Source organism: Vombatus ursinus, unplaced genomic scaffold, assembly GCF_900497805.2.
Source record: "Vombatus ursinus unplaced genomic scaffold, bare-nosed wombat genome assembly UNPS02014841.1, whole genome shotgun sequence".
Taxonomy (NCBI): domain Eukaryota; kingdom Metazoa; phylum Chordata; class Mammalia; order Diprotodontia; family Vombatidae; genus Vombatus; species Vombatus ursinus.
In genome coordinates, this window is record NW_020954619.1 from 39,572,305 (window position 1) to 39,595,032 (window position 22,728).

General features: G+C 38.0%; 1 pseudogene; it reads left to right on the forward strand.

The window, feature by feature from the left end:
- The first annotated feature begins 219 nt into the window (after positions 1–219).
- Positions 220–20,650, forward strand: LOC114026645 (annotated as a pseudogene).
- Positions 20,651–22,728: the final 2,078 nt, after the last annotated feature.

Here is a 22,728-nt window from a genome sequence, read left to right on the forward strand (position 1 = left end):
TTAGAATGTATTTATTTCCTTAGTTATTTAATGAAATATAAGTGTGTATTAGAATGCTGTTTGAGATGTGATGATATAATAATTATATAGTGATAATATAATTAACTATAAGTGATTTGGTTATTATTCAGTTCAGATTTCATCTCCTGAAACACAGTTACTGTATTCATTCATTCTTTCCCTGCATTCAACAAGTATTGGTTAAATACATAAGGCACCATGCTAGGTGATAGGGTAAGTATGTAATTAAATCTAGATGTGATTTCTGCCCTCAAGTACCTTACAGACAGACACTGAGGTTCATAAGATTATAGAATGTCAGAGTTGGAAGGATTCTTTGAGGTCATCTAGCCAACTCCCTCATTTTATAGATGAGGAAATTGAGGCCCAGAATGGTTAAATGATGTGTGCAAACCCACAAGGTGTAGTAATAGAAGGTGCTCAGGATTTGAAACTAAAGTGTCTAGCTCCAAAACCTTTAGTGTTTCCAAATGATATATATTTAAAGGGATTTTCAAATATTAATCTCCTATATAAATGTTATTTGTTAGTATCATAATTACCATCATCATTATTATAATTTCTTCTTGTGATTGTTATGTTGTAGGCACTTAATACATGCTTGTTGATTGATTAATTGAAGAGGTAGCATGTGTTGGGACTTTTAAGGTTGGAAGGATTTTTAATAGGTAGAGACATTGGGGGGGGGTAGATCTCTTCTATCCATGAGAGAGGTAGTATGGCCCGAAAGAAGAAAGTTGGATGGAATAATATGAGATTGGGGAAAAGTGAACAGTTCTATTTGAATGTGCAAAAGGGAATCCAAAGAAGGTTGGAGTAAGATTGTGGAAGGTCTTGAATGCCCGGCTAAGGAGTTTGCATTTTATTTTGTAAGCAGTAGAGTCATTAAAGATTTTTGAATAGAGGAATGTGATGGTCAAACCTATACATTCTATGTGACATCTTTCCTGATCCCTCTAGCTGCTTCTCCTCAAAAATTTATCTTATATCTGTTACATAGATATAGAGAAATACATAGCTCTCTTTTTCTTTCTCTCTTTATCTATCTGTTTATCTGTATCTATCTATCCATCAATCTATCCATCCATTTCTTCCTTCCTTCCTTCCTTCCTTCCTTCCTTCCTTCCTTCCTTCCTTCCTTCCTTCCTTCCTTCCTCTCTCTCTCTCTGTGTCTCTCTCTGTCTCTGTCTCTCTCTGTCTCTCTCTCTCTCTCTGTAGCTGAGTGAACAGAGAGCTGGTCTCAGAATCAGCAAGACTCAGGTTCAAGTTCTACCTCTGACACATACTGACTGTGTGACCCAGGGCAAGTCTAATAACTTCTCAGTGCTCTAGACATCTTTTTATTTTCATTTTTAGAGTGTGGTTGCCCATTTTATGTTTTTACATTTTTTACATTAAAATTTTATTTTATTTTTCTCAATTACATGTAAACAAATATTTTTAGCATTCTTTAAAAAATTTTTTGAGTTCCATAGTTTCTCATTTCCTCCATCCCTTCCTCCTCCTTGAGAAGGCAAGCAATTTGACATAGATTATACATGTACAGTCATGCAAAACATATGTCTTAGTCATGTTGCAAAAGAAAATGCAGACTAAAAAAAAACCGAGAATAATAAAGTAAAAAAGGTATGCTTCAATCTGCATTCAGATTCCATCAGTTCTTTCTCTGGAGGTAGACAGCATTTTTCATCATGAGTCTTTTAGAATTGTTCTGGATCATTGTATTGCTGCGAATAGCTACATCATTCACAGTTGATCATCATACAATATTGCTGTTACTGTATACAATGGTCTCCTGGTTCTGCTCATTTTACTTTGAATCAGTTCACAAAAATCTTCCTAGGTTTTTCTGAGAGCTTGCTGCCCATCATTTCTTACAGCACAATAGCATTCCATTACAATCATATACCGCATCTCATTCAGCCATTCCTCAATTGATGAGCATCCCCTCAATATCCAATCCTTTGCCACCACAAAAGAGCTGCTATAATATTTTTGTATGTATGGGTCCTTTTGACTTTTGTTTGATCTCTTTGGGGTACAGACCTGGTAGTAGTATTGCTGGGTCAAAGGATATGTACAATTTTATAGCCCCTTGAGCATAGTTCCAAATTACTCTCCAGAATCTTGGCAACTTTTTATAAATTGAAGAGAAGTTGTTGACCTAGATTTGTAGAGAACGTTCTTCATCAAGAGCTCCCTACATGAAAGAAATAATAGGTCCATTCTCTCTCTATATATATATTTTGTCCATATTTTTATGTATCAATTATCTCCTCTGATAGAATGTAAGCTTCTTGAGGTTGGGAACCTTTGTTTTTTTGTCTTTGTATTCTGCCTAACAGAGAGCCTGACTCACAATAGGTACTTAATAAATGGATTAACTGACTTTCACCTTTTCACTTAACTTATTGTCTTTCAGCAAGTTAATAACCCTTGACTGATTCACTTGGCAACTGCCTGTGTATATAGGTGATGACAAAGAGGGAAGAATCAGCTATGACTTCAAGGTTTCCAGCCTGTATGACTGGGAGAATTGAATTGCCATCAAGAGAAACAGGACATTGGGAAGAGAGGCAGGTTTTGGATATGTTGAATGGGATATGCCAGCAGAAATCTAGGGAGAGATGTCCAGCTGGCAGCTGGACCAGAGGCCTAGGGAAGAGGCTGGAGCTGGATATATAGGTTGAGGTGTCATTTGTATAGAAGTGATCATTGATGCCACAGTGGTAGACAAGATCACCAACTGACTGAATATGAAGAGAAATAAACACTATCTAGTCAAACTTTCATTTTACAGATGAATCAGAGGTTCAAAGAGAGGAAATGGTTTCTCCAAGGACATATATCTATTTACCAATACTTGTTTTTTAAAAAATTAATTCCTGTATTTTTATATTTTGAACTTGAATTCATGCCTCTATATATTCCTGTATAGTCTAAATATCTGTGAATGTCTAGATAAATATAGATAAACTGAGAACACATCTACATTCCTGTATAGATTAATAGATTAGGTCTCTGTCAGTATCTTTTGCATTTTGATTATGATATTGTCCTAAGAGCACAATTTGTCTTTTTATAATGAGGTCAATAAGAAGCTAGCCTGTAGGAGACTGACTGTTGACTGCCCAGGGCATATAGCATACTGTATGGATTGTAGCCCCACAATGAAAAAGGGCCAGATAGTTAGATTTTCATTTTTTTGGTCAACAAATATTTGTTATCTGTCTTTTACGTGCAAGGCACTGGCCTTCCATTTCATTAAAATGCCAAGGGTGAATAAGAGGATACCCCTAAAAGAATAATAGATAAATAAAAGTGAGACAGGAGATTCTAGGCTTAGGGGACATTCATAGCAATGGCACAGACTGGAGAGCACAGGGTGTGTTTGAAAGCCTACGGAAGTCATCCACTTTGACCAAAGCCTTGGGAATTATATGGTCAAGTCAAAATCCAAGTAGGAGTTTAAGGAATGCTTGTAATGTATCCCCTTCCACTCCTTATTGCTCTTGTAAACTGAAGCATCTTCAGCACCTTAAAAGGAAACAAGAAACTCTCTTAAACAGAGAAAAGGCAGAAGTGAGAATTGACTCTGGGGAAATGATATTAGGGTCAGCAGCATTTCTCACCTCAGTTTTGGGTGAAAAATCACCCACGAATGGCAGTAAGCCTAATCAGGGTCCCTCCTGGATCCCTGGGTGTTTCAGACTCCAGTCTCTAACTTTCCTTCCTATGTTCAATTCTTAATCTCTTAGCATCCTCCTTCGTTTTTCAGGCTCTAGTCTATGCCTAGGATGGCTGGGGATTCGGACTGCTCATTAATACCCTACTTGGAAGGCCTGTAACTAGTTTTCCACTTGTTACTGTGTAGCTGGGAACACTTTCATCCTTCCATCCTGAGAGAGCCCCTAGCAAGAATATTGGAGAATTAAAAATGAAACCACTTTGATGGCAAGGGAAGTTTATCAAATAATTTCCTAATCAGTATAATGACCTTGAAGCAGTCATCTGGGAAGCTTATCATCTTTGGTGAGCAGTCACATTTCAGCTCCACAGCACCATCTAGTGATGCGAGAATGAGCGTATCGGTACCAAATGAACTTTAGCAGTGGATTATTAGAGTATTAGGACAAGAAGGGACCTTAGAAGTCACCTGATCCAACTGGCCCCATTACTTTATACCTGGGGAAACTAGGGCCCAAAGAGAGAATGACTTAATCAACGTTACAGAGCTAACTGGTGGCAGCATGAAGGCTAGAACCACGGTTGCTTTGATTCTCTGTTCAGGGTTCATTCCACTGGGCCACTCTGCCCTGATCTGGTGGAATACTTCTTGGATACTTCAAAAGAGCTTTGCTTTCCATTTTAGATCAATGCACCTCTGTGCCTTTAGAATACAATTCTAGGTGTCCTTCCTTTTGCTGTTCTCTCATTAGAACTGATTAGAACCATGGCCCAGAGCATGATTCTCAAACTAATCAGATAAGTTAACCTGGCATCATTATATTAGTATATTGTTCCTATAGCACATTATAAAGACAGAGTACTTTGCACATAGCTCATCTGATTCTCACAACACGCCTATGAGGTGGGTGAATACGAGTATTAAAACCTTCATTTTATAGATGAGTCTCACAAAGATAAATTGTCCAAGGGCACACTAGGATGTGCCAGAACTAGGACTATAGTCCAGCTCTTCCCACTCTGGGTCCAGTGCTCTTTCCACAGTGCTTGACAGCATACATATGATCATATATCTCGAAAGGACCTCAGAGACTATCTAATCCAATTCCCTCATTTTTCAGGTGAGGAAACTGAGGCTTATGCAATATAAGTGACTCTTTTCAAGTTTCACAAACCTACTATAAGTAGTAGAGGAGGTATTTGAATCCAGGCCTTCTGACTTCTGGGCTCTTTTCACTGCTTCCCTTAAGGAGTACCTCTTATGCTGTGAATTCCGAGCTTTAGGATTCTGCTCTGCTACAGATCACATGTGAATAAGTGAGTCTGGTAAGAGGGCTTTCTGCTCAATATTGACCTGCCTGTGTTTACTGTAGGGTTGGAAGAGACCAGATATTCCAATCCAGGCTTCTGTTTTTCAGGCTGTCAGTCAGCTAACTTTTGTGAGAAAGAAAATCTATCAACACTCCAAAGTATATATTTTTAAAAAGCAAAAACACTATAACATAATAGAATTTCATTGTAACATGTCTCGTTCTTTTAACATGGTTGGAAAGCTTTTGAGAGAAACTATTATTTTCTGTTAACTTAATAACCAATGATTAAATTAAAATTAAGGGATTTTCTCTCTATTTCTTCATTCAGGGGCCAGCCCCTATAAAATCAGTCTCTGAAGGACATTTCTGATAGATGAGATTGCCCAAATTGGGAACATGCTCCTAGGTCTTGGGTAGGACCTCACCTATCTAGGAGATCTTACATCTGTTTGGAGTATAAACAGAATCAAATCTAGGTGAATTCCAGCCCCAAAGTGTCAAGCCTTGTACCCCGTCATTGGAGTTTAGGGTAACCCAGCTAAGGAAGGAGAAAACCAACCAGACTGGTCTGGGTAGACATGGATTCATTTGTCCAGATTGCTGGAGGCAGCTGAGTTTCATGAACAAGCCGCGTTCTCAGCAGGATAAACTGAAGACTTTCAGCTGAGTCTACCCCCTCATTAATTGTTCACCAATCAGGGTTAATTTTCACCTGTTAGGAGCACCCCGTTTTCTAAAAGCATATTAAGGCATTCAATATCTCCATAAGGTGTCTTTGGTTACCAAGAGAGGCCACTGACCATCAATTTATTTATTATCAGCTAGCATAATTAATAAATTAATTATTAATTACCCAGAAACCCTGTCTCTCAGGCTTTTCATTGTCTCACTTTGAGGTCATCTGGTCCCACCCTCTTACATGAAAGATGAAAAAAAAGCCAAACCAAAACAAGGCCCACAAAGGTTACAACTCATACTCTTACCTTCCTTCAAAACTCATGGATGTGGCTGCCCCTTTAAATTGAACTCTACATTATTTTCTACTTTGACTTTTCCTGAGCTTTTTGAGTGATCTGGCTGCTTTCCAGTGAGAAAATCCCACAGTCTCATATACACGTAGTACAATTTCAGCCTGCTAGGTCTCTGAGCAGCATTTCAGTTACAAAGAAACATGTGAATTAATGAGTTTTTTTTTTGTTGAAGTGTATAATCATAATTGACCACATGACCTCTGAAATGCTATAATGATCCCAATAACATTTATGTAATATGTTACCATTAAAAAGTGTTTTACCTTTACCTAAATTACCTCAACTGATCAGTTCCAGTTTATGATTTTTCACAACCCTATGAGATAGTACAAATATTATAATGGGGGAGCAGTGTGGTGTAGGAGTCAGAGGCTCTGGATTCAAATCTCTGATGCATGCTACCTGTGTAACCTTAGACAACTTATTTCCCTTCCCTGGGCCTGAGTTTCCTTAACTATAAAATGATGGTTTTGGACGAGGTGACCTCTGAGGTCCCTTCATTTTTCAGACAAGGAAGCCAAATTTCAGAGAGGTTAGGTAACTTGCCCAAGAGTACACAGCTATATGGTGTATGTGTGTGTGTGTGTGTGTGTGTGTGTGTGTGTGTGTGTGTGTGTGTGTGTGTGTGTGTATGTGTAGGGTTATAGTCAAACTGTAACCCAGCCTTCTTATTCCCAGGCCAGAACTTTTCCCACTGTATTACTTCATTTTAAACCCAGGACTTCTAATACCAAATACAGGGTTCTTTCTATTATATTCATTCAAAGGACTTTAAAATCCTCCATTTTTTTGATCAACCATAGGAATATCATACACCTGATGCTTCAGGTGTAATTTATCAGGGAAAAAGGCATTTTTAAGGTTACATTCTTCAGTTGTAGTGAATTGCTCTGCTGACTAGGAGGGATTTTTTTCTTCTGTCTTATTTAGCATTATGTATGTTGAGGATAGGGAGAGTGGAGAGAAAGAAAAGGAAAAAAAACAACCAATTTGTTCCTAGTCAGAAAACAAGTCCATAGTTTTTATTGTGTTTTTCAACTAATTTCTCCTTGTTTCATTGTGATGGTGGCTATAGTGCCTAGGGAAACTAGGATCCTAGGCAGGGGTGTAACTAGGGTGGAGAGAGGTCTGAGCTTTTCCTAAGGGTGACAAATTTAGAGGATGCTGACTGTACTTGTAGCCTTTCAGTAGATTAGAAACAGCAGAGGTTAGCGCCAAGTTAGCAAGAATAATTAGTTCAACTAGAAAACTGTGGGCTGTGGCAAACTCTTGTGCACTTGCTCCAGGTGCAACAATTTCTAGTTATGGCTCTTGATAATAGGACTTTGAGATGAGAAAACTGAGGCAATGAGAAATAAAGTGAGGTACTGGAAGTTATATAAGTAGTAAGAAACAGAGCCAGAATTCAAATTCAGATTTTCTGGCTCTGATTCTGGGGATTTTGCCACTATTCCATGAATGCACCTGTGGGGCAAAGGTGAGGTTAGACAGATGAGGTTACATGATGCCCTGTGGCCCATGTGTTTCCATCCTTTTCACCAACCTGCTTTTCTCATCCTGCACAGGTGCAAATGAGCCTTTCCATTCTGTTTCTGTTCCTTGTGGAGTCATAAGCCCGAGCACTAGATAGCACCATGAGTTCTCAGAGGAGCCCTAATACCAACATAGTATTCTTTTTCTACCTTCATGTCTTGTTACTCTCATTTATTTATCTTTTTGCTCTGATTTCAGCCAGACTGAGAACCCAGGGTGTGGTGAAAGGAAAGATGTGTTTTCAACAGCTTTTGCAATTTCAAATCCATTTGGTGTTCTGAGGCCTGGATGGGAGACTGTCACTCAGGGAGCCAGTTGTTAACTCTTCGGGTCCAACAGGCAGTGAGAGGCCTGTTGTAAGCAGTGAAACATTCACATAATGAGGCTGACTTCCCTTTTGATTCTAGTTCAAAAAGCACATCATGGCTTTGTTGTTCTTTCCTAAATGCTGTCTATTTTGACAGCCTCCTCTGACGTGCAGAAGCAGCCTACTCCAAGCAAAATTAATTATAATGTTCTCGAGCTCTCCTTTTCCTTCTGTCTTTCTGTGAAGTTACAGTGACAGGCCCAAGTCACGTTGTGCCCATTTTCCTTGATGTCCCTTGACAGCCTTTATCAAGGTTGCCTGAGGCATAATTGTGATGCAGATGGGTTTTGTGCCTAGTCACAGAATCACAGAATCTTATAGCTTGTAAAAAGCCTCAGAGGCCATCTCATTTAACCCACACCTAGGCAGAAATCTTTTCTGCAATATCTTTGACCAGTCATTATCCAAAGTCCACTTGAAGGCTGCCTGTGAGCTCACTATTTCATGAAGCAGCCCATTTTGTCTTTGGGCATTTCCAATTAGGGGACTTCTGTGATCTCTCTTAAAACTAAACTATGACTTTTGGGACACCCTATATTTAACCAATATGGTCTAAAGCAGTGGGACTGGGGGAGGGGGGCAAAATAGCTTTTCTGTTTGCTAGCTATGTAACCTTGAGCAGGTTGACTTTACCTCTCAATGTCCTCGTTTATAAAATAAGGTGGTGGGCCTAGATGATCATTTCTAACTTTCCTTCTAGTCCTAAATATTATCATACTATAAAGGGCAGGAAGGCAGATTTTGATCCTACATAAACAGCAACTTCTTAACATTTAGATTTCAACAATGGAATGAACTATGGCTCAAAGAAATGAATTTCCAGTTACTAGAAATGTTTATACAGAATAGCTAGCATAAAGAGAAGCTGGTTTATCATCTACCTGGAGCACTGTAGGTCCCCTTTCCTTCTGAACTTCCCTTTTACCGTCAAAGGCACTATCATTCAGTTTGCTGTTGTTTGTTCAATTTTGTCCAACTCTCTATGACCACATTTTGGGGTTTTCTTGGCAGATGTACTGGAGTGGTTTGCCAGTTTCTTCTTCAGCTCATTTTACAAGTGAGGAAACCAAGTCAAACAAGGTTAAGTGACTTGCCCAGGGTAACATAGCTAGTAAGTGTCTGAGGCCATATTTGATATCATGAAGATGTCTTCTTGATTGCAAACCCAGTGCTTTATCCACTGTGCCATCTAGCTGCTCTATCATTCAGTTACCCAGATTTGAAAACTCAGTGTTATCTTCAATTCCTCTCTGTCCCACTCCATATATCTAATCACTCACCAAATCATTTTGATGTTTTTCCCCTACATCTCTTGCATCTATCCCCTTCTTCCATACACACAGGTACTACTTAAGTTAAGGTCCTTATCTCCTCCTGTTTGGAATACTGCAATAGCTCTCTAATTGTTTGTCCTACCTTATCCTTTAAATAGTGACTAGAGTGATTTTTCTAAATCACAGAGCTGACCATATCACCTTCCTCCTAACTGAACTCCAATGGCATTCTATTATCTCTTGTTTCAAATATAAAGGCATTTGTTTGACATTTAAGCTTTTTCATGAACTTTATCCTTTCACCCTTTACAATCTTTTCATATTCTTTTCTTCTCCAGATATTCCACAATTCATCCATGCTGGCCTACTTCCTGTTCCTTGCACATGACATTACATCTTCAATTTTTGTACCTTTGCACTGACTGCTTCCTATGCCTGGAACACTCTTCTTTCCAACTTCCAACTCTTAGAATTCCTGATTTCCACCTTCTCCAGGAGCCCCAGTCCCCCAAATGCTAATAACAACCCCTCTAAGGTTTCCTTCCAGTTACTCTCTCCTACTGGAAAATGAGCTGCTTGAGGGCAGGGACCTTTCTGTTTTATTTTGTTTTTGTAGCCCCAGAGCTTAGTTACGGTGCTTGGCACTTGTAAGTGCTTGATACATTTTTGATTGATTGATTTCCACTTGACAGGTATCTCCTTTAATAGGGTGTGTAGTATCCTGGGTTTAATGAAATCAGCATTGTGAAATCTACAAACAGGAGCACCTGGGGTACCTCACAATTTATTGAGAATTCCTCTTCTGCTTTAATCCTAGATATGCTATGCTCCATGACGATGTTGAATGCCTTTGGTGAGCCCATGTCTCTATTTTATGCCTTTTTTGTTCTTAATAATAAGAGGGTTGTTAAAAATCATCTTTATGGTTGCAGCTATCTTAAGATCACTTTGTACGATCTAAATATGTTGTTGAAGAGGAGCCTTTAAGACTGCATGTTGCTCTCCTAAGTCAAATGGTTTTTTATAGTCATCAAAGTCTGTTGTAAATTGTGTCTTCTACATCAGAGACACCAGACACGCCACCAGCTGCCTAAATTACTACTGTGCAACCTGAACTAGATTAAAATGTCTTTGGGAAATATTTAACAAAATAAATTCAAATATATAATAAAATATAGATCATTTGAATATGTGGTTTTTTAAGTCAACATAAAGCCCAAAGGGATCTTTTGTATGGTTTAGTGGTCCCCATTTCTATTTGAGTTTGGCACCACTGCTTCATAGGGCAGCTAGGTGGTGCAGTGGATAGAGTGAAGGGCCTGGAGTCAGGAAGACTCATCTTCCTGAATTCAAGTCTGGCCTCAGATACTTTTTAGCTTACTAGGCAAATCACTTAACCCGGTTTGCCTCCATGTTCTCCTCTGTAAAATGAGCTGAAGAAGGAAATGGCAAATGACTGCAGTATCTTTGCCATGAAAACTCCAAATGGGGTCATGAAGAGTAGGACACAACTGAAATGATTGGTCAACAATGACACCCACTGCTCTAGATAGTTCAACTCAACTTGGAAGTTTCGGTCTGCTGCAGAAAGCTCCTGCAGGAGACTTTTCTTTTTCCAGGTATCATTTTTAAGTATTAATGTTTTTTTCAGTAGGTCAGTTTGGAGATGTTATCATCACAAGAAGTGTCTTCTGATATTTCTCATTTTCCTAATTTGATGCTGATTTTAATTCAATTTCTTTTGGCCTCAATTTCCTCACTGGCAAATGAGGAGGTTAGACAAAATATACTGTAAGGTCCCTTTCAGATCTTCAATAATTGATTATTCTATAAACTTTTTTTAAAAGAGGTTATTCATAATATCTAGTAATGAGCCTTCTGAGTAACCTTTGCTTTCTTTCATTATTAGTCCTGAACCATATTTTCCAATAGATATTTGGTTTTCACCTGTTCCCATCTTCACATTGATGTCATCAAGTATAAAACATATATGCAGATTTCGCAGCCTCTGATCATGTTCCACACGTCTTTTTTTGTGGCTCATGCTTATCATGAGTGTTTTAAATTAGGACCACTCATTTCAGTAATTAGGATGAGGCCTCTCTGTGAGAGTTTGAAGAATATTAAAGATGAGAAGACTTGATCAACTTCTTTCCTTTTCAATTCCTCTGGAGGCAAATGCTTCTCCAAGTGAGCATTTTTGTGGTTGTCCACAACATATACCTGAGAAAGACAAAAGAGAAAACTCCCATAGAACTTTTATGTCCAAAAGAGATTTATTTGAGGGTATTCCAACTGGCTGGAGATGAGAAGTGGATGTTGTGGACCATCAGATCTACATTCAAAGGAGGATAGTGGTGTGGCAGCTTCCTTTCAATGGTTTCCCAATTCTCCATTTTATATAGGAAAAAATCCCATCTCTGACAAGTGTAAAGAGATGGTCCCTCTTTTTTGTGGTTCCAGGATGTGACTGGTGTGGAACAAGGTGCCATCTATTACTTTCACTTCTGGATCTATTTTTGGGCTTTTTTGAATACAGTAATTGGTTGAAGGACATGAAAATATAGGATTGGGATATTTCCTCATTTACTCACAGTTGGTTAAAAAAGGGAATAAGGAAGATCCTATCTATAATCCCAAGTTGTACAAGGGCCATTTTGGCCTGTATGGACAGCTATTTATGAAATTAGAATTGGGGAAGTGACAAGACTTTGTTGGCTGGTCTTAGGGATGAAAACAAAGGAAAGAAATAAGCTATTACAGCTACATGGATTTACAGGATATTAGCTAATTCTAAATTGCTTGTTCAGTGCCGGGAGGATAGTCTTAGGTTGGTCTCTCAGCATGAGGATCAAAAGCCTCATGGAGATGCTCATTTTCATTCTTTTCTCTCAGATTCTACATATTGATTCAGACTCTATTGAGGAGGGGGAATAAACTTCTATTACACAAGATACCAACAAAGGAGAAAGATCTTAATTACTATTAGAGCTGTTTCTAAATGTGGATGTACATGTGTACGTTTCATAGCAAGCAGTTCACTTATATCTTTTAGAGGATTGATAGCATCTGCAGTCGCAAAATTCTAAGAAACAAATATATCCTTATATGTAAGCCAGATACTATGAAACAAATTATGGCAGTCATAGTTTAGTGGACCCTATAACACACCGTATTGAAAAACAATCAAACATCTCATGAAATGGTGTTTCCTGTTGTCTTTGGATGCCCAATGAAACTGACTTTCCCAACTAATTTTTTTTGCCTTTGCAATGAGAACATTTAAGATATTCTTCTATTTAGTTGCATCTTCCTTATATCTTCTGATTTCATTCATAGTGAGAATATCAATATCAAAACAGTTTACTTCCTTCAGAAGTAGATGAACTACTTGGTAACTGGACAAGGATCTCACATTCAGTGTACTGAAAGTTAAATTAATGCTTATAGATGGTTGACTAGTTGTTTTTAGAATCCTCTGCCTTCTTTTCCACCCCTATGCCACTATCATTGAAGAAAAGTGGGAGTGGACTGCACAGGGCAGAGGGTCACTTTAAATTTTTCTTTGTTTTGTAAATTGCCATGACCATATAATTCATCACCTTGTGTCCAACTGGAATTGAGCCCTTCTATCCTTAGCTAAACTGGTCCTTGGAAAGCAGACAAATTCTGTCACTGAGATTGTTCTTGAAGCCTTTCCAGATAGGTAGAACCTTCCAGGGTTTGTCCTTTGCTGTCATTGCCTTTGAAAACCCAATGTCTCCTATGTGACACAGTGAGGCACCAAAGTAGGGTGGTTGTGGAGGGAGGATGGTTTAGTATAAGTATAATAATTGCTTCATATAGTGAGCAACAGGCTTATGTAACTGTATCCCAAGAAACAGTTAGGTAGAACATTGGGGAGAGCCAGAATTATGGGCTTTCAATTCTTCTTCAGACACTTGTTAGCTGTGGGACCCTGGGCAAAGTCACTCAACCATCTTTAGCCTCAGTTTCCTCATCTGTCAAGTGAAGGGATTGGACTAAATGGCCTCTAAGGTCTTTTCCACCTCTAAAACTATGATCCTGTGATCTATAATATAAGAGGAAAAATAGAATGAAAGGTTTGATAAGTTCTGTTTGTTGTTGTTTGGTCATTTCAGACTCCCCATGACTCCATTTGGGGTTTTTCTTGGCAAAGATATGGAATGTTTTACCATTTCCTTCTTCAGCTCATTTTATAGACAAGGAAACCAAAGCAAACAGAATGAAGTGACTTGCCCAGGGTCACACAGCTAGGAAGTGTCTGAGGTCATATTTGAACTCAGGTCTTCCTGACTATGGACCTGATACTCCATCCATTGCACCACCTAGCTGCCTTGATAAGTTCTATCATCATTTTAAAAAGTTTTTTTTTTTTTGAGGGAGCATGTTATAGTGGAAAAAACACTGGCTCTGGAATCAGAAGATCTGGGTTCAAATCCCACCTCTACATACTACCTGTGTTACCCTGGGCAAGTCATTTCACCCAGTTTGTTTCAGTTTCCTTATCTATAAAAGGAGGGGGTTGGCCTTGATGGCCCCTGAGTTCTCTTTCAGCTCCAAGATCTATGATCCTCTGAACCTATCTGAAGATGAGGGATCCTTTTAATTTGAGAGGCAGTATTATCTCTAATCTGTGTTGATTTAGCCCCCACACACCTAGATTTAAATCGCCACTCTTCACTTATGACCTATATGACTTTGCATGTGACAGGCAGCTGGTGACTCAGTGGATAGAGAGCTAGACCTGTAGTCAGGAAGACCTGAATTTAAATGCAGCCTCAGACACTTACTAGCTGTATTACCCTTAGCAAGTCATTTAGCTTTTGTCTGCCTCAGTTTCCTCAACTGTCAAATGGAGACCATAATAGCACCTACCTCCCAGAGTTGTTGTTGTCAGGATCAAATGGCATAGTATTTGTAAAAGTATTTCAAATGGTGCCTGGCATATGAATGGTATTGTATAAATGCTTATTCCCTTCCCTTTGGGCAAGTCATCTAATCTCTGTAGTCTTCCTCATCTGTAAAATAATGGTAGAGCAGATAATTTCTAAACTCCCTTCTAGTTTTAGCTCTTATGATCCTATGGCTAATCTTTTAATATTGATCCAATCCCTTTCTTATTGAATTTTTTAATTTTATAAAACAACTTTTCATATTTCTAGCCCACTGACAAATCATTGCTAGGTAATTATCACCAAATACAAAAGAAAAACGCTACCCCACACTGGTTTCTAAAATTTCCAAACTAATGATACCTTGAGCCAAAATATAGAATCTGTTGCCTCAGGTTTCTCCATGATGTCTTAATTCATCACGAGCAGCTGTTGTGTATATTGTAGCAGTCAGAGACATAAGCAAAAATAAAAATCCCTGTCTTAAGCCTGGTGTCGAACATTGTCCTAGCATGTGCAAATTATGGTGCATTTGAAAATGTCCAATTGGTGTAATCCATGGTGGGCACAAAGTAGCAGCTTTCCTGACCTCATTCAGCTGTTGCTTTTAGGGCAGGTTCTTGGCGGCTCCCTGACAAAATCTTACTCTAATCAAAATCTGCCTCATCTTGAAGCTCTTGGTTTGCATTCCCTTCTCCTTGCTCCAATTTTACAATTCCCCCAGCTGCTCCTGTTAGCAGTCTAATCTTTCCAATCAACTCTCCTAACCACTTCTTGAATTTCTTCCTTCAGTGACTGTGAGCTCCCCCAGCTGCTCTTGCCCATCTTGTTCTTTTTGCATGCCAGAAAGTCTAGCCTTCAAAAGAGTTTGAGTCTCTTTATTTTGCTTTCGAGTGTAGTTTAAATGCAAATACTTATTAGCTAAAATATTTCTAAGTGTGCAGACTGTGTCAAAGAGAATTTTGTCAGGCATACAACTTGGGGATACGCAGCTCCAAGAGAACAACTGTTTTCCTATTTTAATGTGCATGGATATGTGGAGATACAAGCATCTCTATGCTTCAGTACTTCAAGGATGAGCAGTTTTATTAATGTGGTGTAAAGGGTGTGGATTTATAGTGTGGTATAACTTTAGGGCTTTATAAAAATCGTTAATTTAAAATGGAATTTCCAATTAATTTCTAACTAGTTAATATGTTGACTTAGGGTAGCCTACATTTGCATAGGTTTAATAACATTTACATTATTATGCATTATTATGTAATACATTATTATAAATGTATTACAAAATATATTTGCATTACCGACTTTGACAAGTGAGTTACCAGTTGTTTGTTTCCTCAAGTGTGTACATGACATCTTAATTCCTAACTAGCAGCTATTGTGTATCGTGGCGGTCGAAGACATAAGCAAAAATGAAAGTCCTTTACTGACTTGTCTATGACAATAACACCAGGCCTACAGGACTTGGTTGGTTGAAACACCCTGGTCCATAGGACTGAGGATGGTTGAAATTGAGATAGATTTCAAAAGGTGAAGATAGTACTGGATCAAATCTAATAGAAAAAAGTGTAAAGTCCAGCATTGGAGTTCAACAATCAACCTCACAAAAACAAGATGGGGGAAGTATGACTAGAAAGAGAAAAAAGATTTGGGAGGTTTATTGCACTACAAGCTCAATATGCATCAACAGCAACAACATGTTCTGCGACATGATCTGATAATGGGCTGGACTAAAATGGCTACAGATTCCTTCTAACCCTGAGGGGAGAATTCGTGATTCTGATGAAACTGGACTGAGTTCCTGTCCTCAAAGATCTTGAGTCTGGTGAGAGAGATGACTGCACAGATAACTATTTGTGCATAATCAATGAATATGAGAGTTACCAAAGAGACTCTTGAGAGTTTGGAGAAGGAAAAAATTTCCAATTCCTCCTTATACAGAAATAACTCTTCCCTTCTGTGAATTCTAGTATTTTGTTCCTGCAGTACTTTTTAGGGCTATCCATTGGATCATAGTCATTTGAGAACCCATTTTATCTCTCTCTGATAGATTATAAAGTCTTTGAGGATAGGGATCTTGTCTCACTCATCTTTCCATTCTGTGCTTTTAGCATAATGCCCTATAACATACAGCACTGTTTGTTGGACTTAGTTAACCTTGTAGATGCACATATTACGTTTCTCTAATTATATGCATTCGTTCAACAAATATTTCTTGAGTACTCAGGGTATTGGGGACATTATAATATGTACAACACAAACCTAACTTTCAAGGAGTTTACAAACTAATAGGAAAGAAAGATACATATGCACATAATTGATATATAAGGGTATTAGGGGATAATAATAGTTAACATTAATCTGGCACTTTAGGGTTTGTGAAATGTTTTATGTACACAATTTCATTGATAACCTTGTAAGATAAGGCCTATTGGTGTTATTATCCTTGGTTTACAGATAAGAAAATTCTGCAGCACAGAGAGAATAAGCAATTTGCCTGTGGTGACATATATTGTAAGTATCTGAGGCAGGATTTGAACCTATGTTCCTTCTAATTCAAAGGCTGGCACTTTTTTTTTTTACTACCTCAATATAAAGTCATAATCACAGGACCAAAGGAGGGGAAAAAGAAATTGGAGAAGATGTAAATTGTTCTTGTTTCTTGCTCAGTTCCATATAGAGAAACTTTTTCAGGGTTCAGTTGTGGGAGCTACAGAAGAGCTCTGACAGAACTGTTTCTATTCTAACCACAGCCTAGAGCCCATTATTATGTATGTAGATGGCTCTCAATTCACATGAAAAAATGAATAGCAGGCTCCCTGCTCCCAGTGCCAAAATGCCATTTTCTGGATTTAATATAAACTTATGTTCGTTATTTATATTCATATGTTATATTTATTTTTTATCGTATCTCCAGATCTAATATCAATTACTATATATTTGGAGCAAATGTCATTTCTTTGGACTCTTCCTCTTCCCACCCTTCTTAACCTAAAGCCACCATTTTTAAGTAATGTGCAATCTCTCCAAAATCCCATTCCATACACAAGAGATCACAAATCATGAAAGCTTTCCATTTTTATTTATTTTTCTATATTTTAGGGAACTTTTAAGTTATTGATCTTGCTTCTCCTTCTCCTGTTGATGCTTTGGTTTTTTTTTTTAATGGACCAACATGTCCACATGCATTTTGTAGATGAGTTCGATTAGGGAGATTCCACATTTATTTAATTCTACAAATATTTAATCAGCCTCTAATCTATGCAAAGCACTCAGTTGGCCTTTAGGTGTATAAAGTGGAACATATATTTAGTGCTGGAAGGCAAATTAGGGGTTATCTAGTCCCACCTCCACCCTAATTTTATAGATGAGGAAACTGAGGTCCAGAGAGATTAAATGATCTGTCATGATCACATAGATAGTGATGTTAGATGTGAATTCTGAATCTTTGACTCCAAATCCAGTGCTCTTTCTATAGTACCATACTATGTTTTAAAAGAGCATAAGTGTAATAAGGAGATGAATGTACACATGTAACCATATTATACAATACAAGAGTGCATGAAAGTGTGACTACCAATCTCCCAGGGCTGTCATGAGGAAACCATTTTGTACTATGTAAATCTGAGTACTCATAAGCAAAACACTGTGAGAGGTTTAAGGAAAAAAGATACATTTTTCACTGGAGGGGCAGATCAAAGGAGGTCTTAATTGAAGATGTGATCATTGAGCTGAGTCCTGTTGAATAGGGTGGTTTTCAGGGGGAGGACATCAAATAGTAAAATTATTGGATGGATAGAATCATAGAATTTCAGAATTAGGACCTCCAGAACTGAAAATCCAACCCATACCTACAAATGAATGCCCTTAAGAACACACCTGTCAAGTTGTTATGCAGATTTGCTTGAAGCCTTTAAGTAAGCCCAAACCCATTGCTTTCTGAAGCAGCTCATGCCTTTAATTGTTAGGAAGGTTTTCATGATAGTAACCTAAATTTGCCTCTTTGTAACATCTTTCCATTGCTTCTATGTCTGCCTTTGAGGACAATCAGAACAAGTCCAATCTCACCTTTTCAGTTACTTGAAGAATGATTTCATATCTGCCTGTCTTTTCCATTATCATTTTAAACCTTAAGGCTCAATTTTTGCCAATGTGGGAATCAGAAAGTATCAGACTAATACTTTAACTCTCTCCACTTTTATAAACTAGTCTTCTCCTCTTGGTGATGTTATGTTACTATCTTTTTAAGGGTGCCAAGTGGGATCTCTTCCAACTCATTCATGCTATGATGCTATGATTCTATGATTCTAGGGCCAGTGAAATTTTTAGATGACATGTCTGGCACCAACTTTTTTCATCATCAGTTATTAGGTGTTCATTTGATTAGAAAAGTTGAACAGGTGCCATTTTATTTCTCTTTGCTTGGTTCCTTTGATTTTCCCTTGTTTTATTTATAATTCCAGCCATATCAATGCATTTATATTGTTCAAGTATCATAATGCTTATAGTTATACCTCATGGATGACCTACATGTGCATACATATAAATATGACCTTTCCTTCCTATAGGGACCAGCCCTATCTCAGTTTTGTTTCATTTCACCCCACGACATGTGGACCAATCAGTCCAAACTCTGGTCTCACTTTGGGGTCTTTAAGTCCTCCAACAGAAGCAACACTTTCTGCTTAGCGTGGTGCCTGGCATATATGAGGTGTTCTATAAATGCTTATCCCCTTCTCCTTCTGCTAACCTTCCTGGGAATGCCCTTGCTTGTACTTCAGTAACTTCTTCACCTCATCATGTGTGGGGCCTCCTTTCACTATTCTTGTTCTACTCTGAACCCCCACTCTCTCATCTTATATGATTCTTGCTTATTTTCTGACAGTCTTCCATAGGAGATCCACTCCACCCGTTAGATACTTTCTTCTGGGATTCCCAGAATATTTAGCCCCCTTTTCTTTCCCTCTGATAACTCAGAGAAGGAGCACAATGAGAAGGTACCAAACTGTGGATGTTTTTATTTATTTAATTTAGCTATTTATTAATTTATTTTTTATTATCAATGGATCATTGTAGCCAAAAAAAAAAAATCATCACCTGGTGGCTACAGTGCTGGTTAATGAACCTCTTCAGATTTTAGATATACTGATGCTCATACTGTAGACACAGACTAAGAACCTTCCTAGATTTTCCAGGAACTGCCAACATCTATGCTCTGTTGTTCTCTTTTTGGCCATTTTTATACCATGCCTCTTGTACTCTGGCCATCTTCCTCATTCCCCTCTCATCAGAATTGAGACTTTGTCACCAGAATCCTAGGCTCTGATAGGTTAACTTTTGCCTTATCTTGCTAGAAAACACATCAGCAGGTCACTTCCTGGACATTCCCAATTACGCATATCTCCCACCCCTGGCTTTCTACTTACTCTTTTTGTGTGGTCTTTCCCCTGTTAGAAGGTAAGGTCCATGAGGCCCAGATTGTCTTGCTTTTTCATATTTGTATCACTAGTAAATTAGAATAGGGTCTGGCACATTGTAAATACTTAATAAATGTTTTTTCATTCATTTAGTAATTCATTCAAGAGCCCAGAATCATCTTGGTGCCACAGTGAAACATTTAGAGGAAGGCTTTATAGGAAGTGGAGTTACCTTAAAACCCTTGTATAGTGTCGAGTGATCATACCATACTCCTAGGGATGGGAAGGATTCAGCTGGCCTCGCATTAGGTATGGTAGTCTGATGCCAGTGCCTATACTATTTTGAATCCTCCAAAATGTTCTGTGAACCTCAGCAAAAATACTGAAGAATTTTGGAAATTTATATGAAATGATATTGAAAATATACTGATGAATAAAATACACTGAAAATACTGAACTTCACCAAAAAAGCAGAAGTGGTCTGTGGGTCCGAGGAACATGGTGTGGAGTAATAATTCCAAGTTGGGCCAAAAACTACTGGAGAAGTTGGGATGGTCCAAGAGAATGGGTATAAGCTGGGACTCTAAAGGGTCATGGAATATATTAAGATTTAAGTTAAAAACAATCAATTTGGGTTTGGAACATCAGCTAACTATGAAACAATTGGCTTGCTCACCAAGATGTTGAACCACTTGTTGAAATGAACAATTACCATGGACAAGAAGCAAAAGATTCCTCAGATCACAAGGAGAAAAGATAATTTAGCTTGCAAGAGAAAACCAAGTCTTCAAAAATGTCAGCTATATGAAATTTACAAAAGGGAAAGATTTTTCTTCTTTGAGTAAAACAGATTTGGATTGCATTTTTTTTGGAAAAATATTAGGGTAAGAAGATTCCTAAGAAAGATCCAAGCTCCATCACTGCAAATGAGGAGAAAGCTGCTGCCACAGTGATCTGTATCCTAACTACATGGGAGTATTTTGCCAAACCAGTGTCAGGCCAGAAGAACAAGTCAGCAGTCACATACAAGTTCTGATCAGACTGAGCCTCTTTAAGAGAAAAAGACTAAATAGGAAAAGGAAAAATAGAAAGAAGCCATCCATTTGGGAGTCTAGAATGCATCAAGGGCAAGATATCCTCCCACCTCTCAACTCCTCCACCTGGCCCCCAAGAGAAGCTGGTAGGGGAAGAATGGAGTGCTGAGCACTTGTCAAAAATGGTCAGCCTGCTGGAGAACCAAGTTAGAGACCCTGGTTGTAACGGATGACAGAAGGGACAGGTTTTGTTTGAGTATCAGGTGAGCAGAATCCTGGTACAGAGGATTCTGGTACACACAAGAAGGGGGAGCAGAGAAAACAGGAGCAAATGCAGTACAATATGCCCAAGATCAAACACCAGAAAAGAAGAAAAAAGAATTGCCTTAATTTTTCACCCAATTTGGATTATCAGAACACTCAAATGTAGGAATCAATCCTATGCAAAGCAAAAACAAAACTTCTGGCCTGAAGTCAGAGAAAAATTTACCCAAGATGATTTGTTCACATCTTTTATCATGTCATGGGTTTTTGTGCTTTGCCACCTCATTTTTCCCAACTAAAGTAATTCCTTGAAAAAATTTTAAAAATTATTTTTTTAAAAAATCTACAAGCATTTATTTTCTCTCTTACCTACTTCCCTTCCCTCCCTAATGGAAAACAAAACAAAACAAAAAACCCTTGTAAAAAATAAGCATAGTCAAGCAAAACAAATTCCCACATTAGACATGTCAAAAAATGTGTGTCTCAGTCTGTATATTTAGTTCATTACCTTGGAAGAACTTTATAAAATTATCCAAATCATGTCACTCTAAAACAAGCTGACTTTTAGGACTGACTCCTACATTGTTTGTTTGTATATGTATGTACATATGTCCTAGGTAATTATGTGTAGCAGTGGATAGAATGCCAGGCCTGGAGTAGGAAGGAACATTTGAGTTCAAATCCAGCCTCAGACACTAGATTGTGACCCTGGACAAGTTGCTTAACTTCTGTTTGCCTCAATTTCCTCATCTGTAAAATGAGGAAAATAATAGCACCTATCTCCTAGGGTTGTTGTGAGGATGAGGTAATTGTGAGGATGGGGTAATTGTGAGGAAGAGGTAATAATTGTAAAGTGCTTAGCATAGTGTCTAATATATAGTAAGCACTACAAAATGTTAGCTATTATTATTATTACTATTATCATCATTAATGCATATATGTATATATGTGAAGTATGTATGCTTGTACAAGTGGACAGAAGTATAAATTTCCCACAAATTCCCCTTGGAAAAATAAATTGTCTTTTTGTGAGACTTACTTTAATAAAGAATTATAAATTAATGCTGGAGAATATAACCAAATTTTTGCTAAGTAGAAATGATATGATAATAGCCCCATATTAACTTTCTCTTTCATGGGCGGTGACTACTAATTGTTCTGAGGCAGGGGTAGGTAACCTGTGACCTTGAGGCCACATGTGGCCTTCTATGTCCTCAAGTGCAGCCTTTTGACTGAGCCCAGATTTTACAGAACAAATCCTTTTATTAAGGCGATTTGTTCTGTGAAGTTTCAGTCAAAGGGCCACACTGGAGGACCTAGAGGGCCACAGTCTCCAGAAGACTACAAACTGCTACTGTTGCATTAAATTCTCTCTGTAGTTTTGTTCTGGTCACTGTCCTCTGAGATCTCTTATGCCTACATTGAATGTTACCCTTTCAGAGATATTTGCATTCCATTGTCTGTGATGCCAAGTCAATGATAGTACTGGGATAATACTGCTGACATATCAACATATCCCTGCTTAGATCATAAGGATCATAAGAATCAAATGTCCAACATTCTATAGAAAAGAAAAAGAAAAGAGCTGAAGATTTTGGAATTACTAATTTCACCTTGAAATTAGACTCATTCTTTGGTTAGCTCATGTCACTGTCATATGGAAGTTGTTAAAAGTTTAAATATTAAAATGTTTTCCCCATTAAAAAGGAGAAAGTAATGTGGAATCTTCAAAGACTTTGCTTATTACTGATTACATAGAGTCTATTTGGTTTGTAAGTCCTATTGATTTTTGGGACTAGATGCTATCTAATTGGGCTAGCATAGTGGTTTTCACACAGTAGGTACTTAGTAAAATTTTAAATGAATGA